At 42.9% G+C, this 9,428-nt stretch overlaps 1 long non-coding RNA gene across 1 annotated transcript; it reads left to right on the top strand.

Moving 5' to 3' along the window:
- The first annotated feature begins 311 nt into the window (after window positions 1-311).
- Window positions 312-1,016, top strand: LOC139532828 (uncharacterized). Its single transcript, XR_011666656.1, has 2 exons — window positions 312-449; window positions 857-1,016. It is a non-coding gene; the product is annotated as an uncharacterized lncRNA (long non-coding RNA).
- The last annotated feature ends 8,412 nt before the right edge of the window (window positions 1,017-9,428 follow it).

Raw genomic sequence — 9,428 nt, 5'->3', positions numbered from 1 at the left:
TTACTCATCTGCCGTCCTGCATACACGTGTTCATATTATTCCACCTGTCGCCTGCATCGAAATCAAAGTTGTTTTCGTTACCAATAATACCTTTGGAAATGTGTGCGTTTCTATCAAAGTGCCTTATTACGTTATAATAGTTTCTGCATGTCGTGTTATGTCGTTTCTACTGTAGCATCATGTTTTTGTGTATATTCCTTATAACCGCGGACACGCGATGTAACGTTACTCATTTCATAACATTTATGGTGTTATACTCAATGCTTAGGTAGCTAGCTACATTCTCCTATTAGCTCTGGAAAACAATGCTAATTGCGTCAGGGAAGTATTAGCATGTGTTGTATTTTGAAGCTACCCTGGCCTTATGACTCCCAAGTGGCACAGCGTCTCAGTGCTAGAGGCGTCACTCCAGACACCCATCTTCAAATCAAGACTGCGTTTCTATCAAAGTAAGTGCCTAATTACGTTATTGTGTCGTGTTATACCGTTTCTACTATAGCTCACTGTGTGAATGGACCATAATATATTTGTATATATTCCTTATAACCGCGGACACGCGAGGTAACGTTACTCACCTTTTATGGTGTTATATTCAATCGTGCTTATGTAGCTAGTTACATTATTCTATTAGTTCTGTAAAACAATGCTAAATGCGTCAGAAGTATTGGCATGTTGTATTTTGACGCTACCCTGGAAAAATTTAAAAATATCTTATACCACTTGGTCGTTTTCTGAGTGCATTCCACAAAGCTGTTTATCATGTCCACCTTATCCACTGCCCCCATTTTGAGGTAATAGTCAAGCACGCAGTCTGGTTTCATGTTTCTCTGTCTGGTTTGTTTCTCTCTCCCGTCAGGTGGTCCACCTTCCCTGTGGCCGACATGGTTGCTGTATGGACAGTGGAGAGGACATGGACGTCTCGTTTGTCATGCCACTTTACTGCCAGCTGTTAACATTTCTTATTTTGTATAACGGGTCATTTAGGATGGTAGTAGCGTTGATGAAATGCAGTCATAGCAGCAGAACTAGAAAGCAGTCTTTACTGTCACCAGGAATGTATACATTTCACTAATTGTGGTTGTCCCCCACTCCTGGCTCTCTCTTATCCTGTAGCTCCAAGGCATAGCGATTGGTCTCTACTATGTCTCCCACCAGCTCCTCTGTCAGAAACAACTTGAAGCACTCTGCCTCAGTTGGAAATGGCAAGGGGCGTTGCACTCCAGACTGGGACTCATCAAAGCAAACAGCAGGGCCAGGAGGGGTGAAACAGCAGGGCCAGGAGGGGTGAAACAGCAGGGCCAGGAGGGGTGAAACAGCAGGGCCAGGAGGGGTGAAACAGCAGGGCCAGGAGGGGTGAAACAGCAGGGCCAGGAGGGGTGAAACAGCAGGGCCAGGAGGGGTGAAACAGCAGGGCCAGGAGGGGTGAAACAGCAGGGCCAGGAGGGGTGAAACAGCAGGGCCAGGAGGGGTGAAACAGCAGGGCCAGGAGGGGTGAAACAGCAGGGCCAGGAGGGGTGAAATGACTGGTGGCCTTCCAGCTACCACAGAACTCCTGTACTTCATCCACTGTCGGTCTGCCTCCATCACCACCAGCATCTTCAAAGGGAACTGGGACTTTGTCAGTGGACAAGGGAAATTCAGATTCAGGGTTCTCAATGGCTACAAGGTTGGGGGGCAGCTCCTCACTGTCACTGTCAGAATCTGATTCCTGACTTTCATACTCAGACTCATTGTCAGAATTTTAAAAAATCTCCAGAATTTCCACATTTGTTTGTTGTCTCCTTTTGAAAGACATTGCTAATGCTTCAGCTCATCTCACTAGCTACATACATAAACAACAACACTGAATGGTTTAGAGTGAGAGGGTACGTGGTTGACTGCCGGCACCGCCACTTGTATCAATAAATCACTATCAGAAAATGTTTTGTGTGGCAATTATTTGTGTATTTACGGTTTTATTCACATGTTTTCAAATCTAGGTGACAAATCATGCATTCCGATTCTTGCACAGATTGTAATGGGCACATATTATGTGTGTAAAATACTTTTTTGAAGGTTGTACTGATTATGATGAGCTAAGCTAATTCCAGCTGTGTAGTCATGTTTGTTGACGTTCAATGCATTCTGGGTTCACGTAATCGTCTGTTTGACCAAAGATGTTATAACAAAATGAGGTGAGTAAGAGTTCACTCGTTTTTTGAGGACTTCCGGAAATGAATGGTGGGATGTGAACGACGGTAGACGACACACCCCTTCAACATGCATACTATAAACAGACCAAACTCATCTCGTCTTCTCTTATTATCTTCGGTTTCTGTGAGGGAAAACAATGCATGGCTGCGCGCTGAAACTAACCGTCGGATTACTTTCGATTTCTAAAAAGTGCTTTACCTAATTATTTCGATCAATGGTGTGCTCACCCGTGATGTGATTAATTATACATAATAATTGCTATTAGCTAATTCATATTGTAGTTTATGTCAGCCGAGAGTTAGAAAATATGACTGCTTGTGTTGGGTCAATCTTTCCTCAGCGCTAGGACAAATGTAGCCTACATTTTTCCGGTTAGGATGATTGTGTTATGCTATATATTCTTCTGTGAATATCTGAACATTGAATCCAAAAATAAACTGCTCACATTCTGGACATAACTTTGTAAGGACTGTGTTTGTGTAAATAGTTTCTGGAAAAAAGTGTGGCCAGCTCAAACGCTGATTGTTGCGTCATTCGAAACTGGCCGTTCTAAACGAGCGTTCTAAATGAGTGTTCTAATCACACGGGTGTGATCGTACGCTTCAGGGACCACTGTAGAACGATCACACCCGTGTGATGGTACGTGTGAAAGGGTTAAGCTATTTTATCGCCCCCAGAAACTTCCTTTTACTCTCTGCTCTAGTAGCTCTAGACGACCAATTCTCATAGCTTTTAGCCGTACCCTTATCCTACTCCTCCTCTGTTCCTCTGGTGATGTAGAGGTGAATCCAGGCCCTGCAGTACCTAGCTCCACTCCTATTCCCCAGGCGCTCTCTTTTGATGACTTCTGTAACCGTAATAGCCTTGGCTTCATGCATGTTAACATTAGAAGCCTCCTCCCTAAGTTTGTTTTGTTCACTGCTTTAGCACACTCTGCCAACCCGGATGTTCTAGCCGTGTCTGAATCCTGGCTTAGAAAGACCACCAAAAATTCAGACATTTTCATCCCCAATTACAAGATTTTCAGACAAGATAGAACGGCCAAAGGGGGCGGTGTTGCAATCTACTGCAAAGATTGCCTGCAGAGTTCTGTTTTACTATCCAGGTCTGTTCCCAAACAATTTGAACTTCTACTTTTAAAAATCCACCTCTCTAAAAACAAGTCTCTCACCGTTGCCGCCTGCTATAGACCACCCTCTGCCCCCAGCTGTGCTCTGGACACTATATGTGAACTGATTGCCCCCCATCTATCTTCAGAGCTCGTGCTGCTAGGCGACCTAAATTTGAACATGCTCAACACCCCAGCCACCCTACAATCTAAGCTTGATGCCCTCAATCTCACACAAATCATCAATGAACCTACCAGGTACCACCCCAATTCCGTAAACACGGGTACCCTCATAGATATCATCCTAACAAACTTGCCCTCCAAATACACCTCTGCTGTTTTCAACCAAGATCTCAGCGATCACTGCCTCATTGCCTGCATCCGTAATGGGTCAGCGGTCAAACGACCTCCACTCATCACTGTCAAACGCTCCCTGAAACACTTCAGCGAGCAGGCCTTTCTAATCGACCTGGCCGGGGTATCCTGGAAGGATATTGATCTCATCCCGTCAGTAGAGGATGCCTGGACATTTTTTTTAAATGCCTTCCTCACCATCTTGAATAAGCATGCCCCATTCAAGAAATTTAGAACCAGGAACAGATATAGCCCTTGGTTCTCTCCTGACCTGACTGCCCTTAACCAACAGAAAAACATCCTATGGCGTTCTGCATTAGCATCGAACAGCCCCCGTGATATGCAACTTTTCAGGGAAGCCAGAAACCAATATACACAGGCAGTTAGAACAGCCAAGGCTAGCTTTTTCAAGCAGAAATTTGCTTCCTGCAACACAAATTCAAAAAAGTTCTGGGACACCGTAAAGTCCATGGAGAATAAGAACACCTCCTCCCAGCTTCCAACTGCTCTGAAGATAGGAAACACTGTCACCACCGACAAATCCACTATAATTGAGAATTTCAATAAGCATTTTTCTACGGCTGGCCATGCTTTCCACCTGGCTACCCCTACCCCGGACAACAGCACTGCCCTCCCCTCTGCTACTCGCCCAAGCCTTCCCCATTTCTCTTTCTCCCAAATACAGTCAGCTGATGTTCTAAAAGAGCTGCAAAATCTGGACCCTTACAAATCAGCCGGGCTAGATAATCTGGACCCTTTCTTTCTAAAACTATCTGCTGAAATTGTGGCCACCCCTATTACTAGCCTCTTCAACCTCTCTTTCGTGTCGTCTGAGATTCCCAAAGATTGGAAAGCAGCTGCGGTTATCCCCCTCTTCAAAGGGGGGGACACTCTTGACCCTAACAGCTACAGACCTATATCTATCCTACCCTGCCTTTCTAAGGTCTTCGAAAGCCAAGTCAACAAACAGATTACCGACCATTTCGAATCCCACCATACCTTCTCCGCTATGCAATCTGGTTTCAGAGCTGGTCATGGGTGCACCTCAGCCACGCTCAAGGTCATAAACGATATCTTAACCGCCATCGATAGGAAACAATACTGTGCAGCCGTATTCATTGACCTGGCCAAGGCTTTTGACTCTGTCAATCACCACATCCTCATCGGCAGACTCGACAGCCTTGGTTTCTCTAATGATTGCCTCGCCTGGTTCACCAACTACTTCTCTGATCGAGTTCAGTGTGTCAAATCGGAGGGTCTGTTGTCCGGGCCTCTGGCAGTCTCTATGGGGGTGCCACAGGGTTCAATTCTTGGACCGACTCTCTTCTCTGTATACATCAATGATGTCGCTCTTGCTGCTGGTGATTCTCTGATCCACCTCTACGCAGACGACACTATTCTGTATACTTCTGGCCCTTCTTTTGACACTGTGTTAACAACCCTCCAGGCGAGCTTCAATGCCATACAACTCTCCTTCCGTGGCCTCCAATTGCTCTTAAATACAAGTAAAACTAAATGCATGCTCTTCAACCGATCGCTGCCTGCACCTGCCCGCCTGTCCAACATCACTACTCTGGACGGCTCTGACTTAGAATATGTGGACAACTACAAATACCTAGGTGTCTGGTTAGACTGTAAACTCTCCTTCCAGACTCACATCAAACATCTCCAATCTAAAGTCAAATCTAGAATTGGCTTCCTATTCCGCAACAAAGCATCCTTTACTCATGCTGCCAAACATACCCTTGTAAAACTGACCATCCTACCAATCCTCGACTTCGGTGATGTCATTTACAAAATAGCCTCCAAAACCCTACTCAATAAATTGGATGCAGTCTATCACAGTGCCATCCGTTTTGTCACCAAAGCCCCATATACTACCCACCACTGCGACCTGTACACTCTCGTTGGCTGGCCCTCGCTTCATACTCGTCGCCAAACCCACTGGTTCCAGGTCATCTACAAGACCCTGCTAGGTAAAGTCCCCCCTTATCTCAGCTCGCTGGTCACCATAGCAGCACCTACCTGTAGCACGCGCTCCAGCAGGTATATCTCTCTAGTCACCCCCAAAACCAATTCTTCCTTTGGACGCCTCTCCTTCCAGTTCTCTGCTGCCAATGACTGGAACGAACTACAAAAATCTCTGAAACTGGAAACACTTATCTCCCTCACTAGCTTTAAGCACCAGCTGTCAGAGCAGCTCATAGATTACTGCACCTGTACATAGCCCATCTATAATTTAGCCCAAACAACTACCTCTTTACCTACTGTATTTATTTATTTATTTATTTTGCTCCTTTGCACCCCATTATTTCTGTCTCTACTTTGCGCTTTCTTCCACTGCAAACCAACCATTCCAGTGTTTTTTAGTTTTTATTTTACTTGCTGTGTTGTATTCACTTCGCCTCCATGGCCTTTTTATATTTTTATTTATTTATACATATATTTGTTTGCCTTCACCTCCCTTATCTCACCTCACTTGCTCACATTGTATATAGACTTATTTTTTTCACTGTATTATTGACTATATGTTTGTTTTACTCCATGTGTAACTATGTGTTGTTGTATGTGTCGAACTGCTTTGCTTTATCTTGGCCAGGTCGCAATTGTAAATGAGAACGTGTTCTCAATTTGCCTACCTGGTTAAATAAAGGTTAAATAAAAAATAAAAAAAATACAGGGACGGTGATATTAGATTAGATATCTGACTACAGGAATTGTGATATTAGATTAGATATCTGACTACAGGGACGGTGATATTAGATTAGATATCTGACTACAGGGACGGTGATATTAGATTAGATATCTGACTACAGGGACGGTGATATTAGATTAGATATCTGACTACAGGGACGGTGATATTAGATTAGATATCTGACTACAGGGACGGTGATATTAGATTAGATATCTGACTACTGGGACGGTGATATTATATTAGTTATCTGACTACAGGGATGGTGATATTAGATTAGATATCTGACTACAGGAACGGTGATATTAGATTAGATATCTGACTACAGGGACAGTGATATTAGATTAGATATCTGACTACATGGATGGTGATATTAGATTAGATATCTGACTACAGGGATGGTGATATTAGATTAGATATCTGACTACAGGGACGGTGATATTAGATATCTGACTACAGGGATGGTGATATTAGATTAGATATCTGACTACATGGACGGTGATAGTAGATTAGATATCTGACTACAGGGACGGTGATATTAGATATCTGACTACAGGGACGGTGATATTAGATTAGATATCTGACTACAGGGATGGTGATATTAGATTAGATATCTGACTACAGGGACGGTGATAATAGATTAGATATCTGACTACAGGGATGGTGATATTAGATTAGATATCTGACTACAGGGACGGTGATATTAGATATCTGACTACAGGGACGGTGATATTAGATATCTGACTACAGGGATGGTGATATTAGATTAGATATCTGACTACAGGGACGGTGATTTTAAATTCATCTGATGTTTAGATATCTGACTACAGGGACGGTGATATTTGATTAGATATCTGACTACAGGGACGGTGATATTAGATTAGATATCTGACAACAGGGACGGTGATAGTAGTTTAATCTGATGTTTAGATATCTGAGGAAGAGTGTCTACAATCCGCAACATTCTTTCAGACATCTGTCTGTTATTGTAGTTTAACGATTAAACATCAGGAGATTTAATCTTACGTTTTTTAACTTGTTCATTTGACTTAATGCATCTTATAACAACAAGTTCATTGGCTGTAGTCTCCCACCGTAAAGGAATGTTTCTGTAAAGGAATGTCTCTGTAAAGGAATGTCTCTGTAAAGGAATGTCTCTGTAAAGGAATGTCTCTGTAAAGGAATGTCTCTGTAAAGGAATGTCTCTATAAAGGAATGTCTCTGTAAAGGAATGTCTCTTTAAAGGAATGTCTCTGTAAAGGAATGTCTCTGTAAAGGAATGTCTCTATAAAGGAATGTCTCTGTAAAGGAATGTAAAGGAATGTCTCTGTAAAGGAATGTCTCTATAACGGAATGTCTCTGTAAAGGAATGTCTCTGTAAAGGAATGTCTCTGTAAAGGAATGTAAAGGAATGTCTCTGTAAAGGAATGTCTCTATAACGAAATGTCTCTGTAAAGGAATGTCTCTGTAAAGGAATGTCTCTGTAAAGGAATGTAAAGGAATGTCTCTGTAAAGGAATGTCTCTATAACGAAATGTCTCTGTAAAGGAATGTCTCTGTAAAGGAATGTCTCTGTAAAGGAATGTCTCTGTTAAGGAATGTAAAGGAATTTCTCTGTAAAGGAATGTAAAGGAATGTCTCTATTAAGGAATGTAAAGGAATGTCTCTATAAAGGAATGTCTCTGTAAAGGAATGTAAAGGAATGTCTCTGTAAAGGAATGTCTCTGTAAAGGAATGTCTCTATAAAGGAATGTCTATATAAAGGAATGTCTCTATTATGGAATGTCTCTATAAAGGAATGTAAAGGAATGTCTTTATAAAGCAATGTCTCTTTAAAGGAATGTCTCTATTATGGAATGTCTCTATAAAGGAATGTAAAGTAATGTCTTTATAAAGGAATGTCTATATAAAGGAATGTCTCTGTAAAGGAATGTCTCTGTAAAGGAATGTCTCTATAAAGGAATGTCTCTTTAAAGGAATGTCTCTGTAAAGGGATGTCTCTGTAAAGGAATGTCTCTGTAAAGGAATGTCTCTGTAAAGGAATGTCTCTATAAAGGAATGTCTCTGTAAAGGAATGTCTCTTTAAAGGAATGTCTCTGTAAAGGAATGTCTCTGTAAAGGAATGTCTTTATAAAGGAATGTCTCTATTAAGGAATGTCTCTATAAAGGAATGTCTTTATAAAGGAATGTCTCTATTAAGGAATGTCTCTATAAAGGAATGTCTCTATAAAGGGCCCAAAGAAGCTTGTTGAGGTTGAGGGAGTCTGGGGGAAGCACGGGGACGCTGGGGAGGCTGGGGAGGCTGGGGGAGGCTGGGGGAGGCTGGGGGAAGCACGGGGACACTGGGGAGGCTGGGGGAGGCTGGGACCAAAGACAAGCTCAGGAGAAGACATGAGGACTACAACTCAGTACATCTCTCCAGGCCTGGTTAATCTGACTATAACACAATGAGTACATCTCCCCAGGCCTCGTTAATCTGACTATAACACAATGAGTACATCTCCCCAGTACATCTCCCCAGGCCTGGTTAATCTGACTATAACACATGAATACATATCAGTACATCTCTCCAGGCCTGGTTAATCTGACTATAACCCAATGAATACATATCAGTACATCTCTCCAGGCCTGGTTAATCTGACTATAACACAATGAGTACATCTCCCCAGTACATCTCCCCAGGCCTGGTTAATCTGACTATAACACAATGAATACATATCAGTACATCTCCCCAGGCCTGGCTAGTCTGCATCCACACACAGGGACAGTAAATGTATTCCCTCTCAGGAGATTTCAAAATCAAAGCTGGATTTTAGCTCCTCATTGTTACCATAGTAATCAGGTTACGTTGTGATATGCTGCTCTTCCTCCTCTTCTTCCCTCTCCTCCTCCTCTTCCTCCTCCTCATCTTCATCATCTTCATCTTCCTCCTCATCCTCCTCATCCTCCTCTTCCTCCTCCTCATCCTCTTCCTCATCATCTTCCTCCTCCTTCTCTTCCTCCTCATCCTCCTCCTCTTCCTCCTCCTCATCACCTTCCTCCTCATCTTCCTCCTCCTCTTCCTCCTCCTCCTCCTCTTCTT

This window comes from Salvelinus alpinus, chromosome 10 (assembly GCF_045679555.1).
Source record: "Salvelinus alpinus chromosome 10, SLU_Salpinus.1, whole genome shotgun sequence".
NCBI lineage: Eukaryota > Metazoa > Chordata > Actinopteri > Salmoniformes > Salmonidae > Salvelinus > Salvelinus alpinus.
This window is presented reverse-complemented; position numbering and strand designations above follow the sequence as displayed.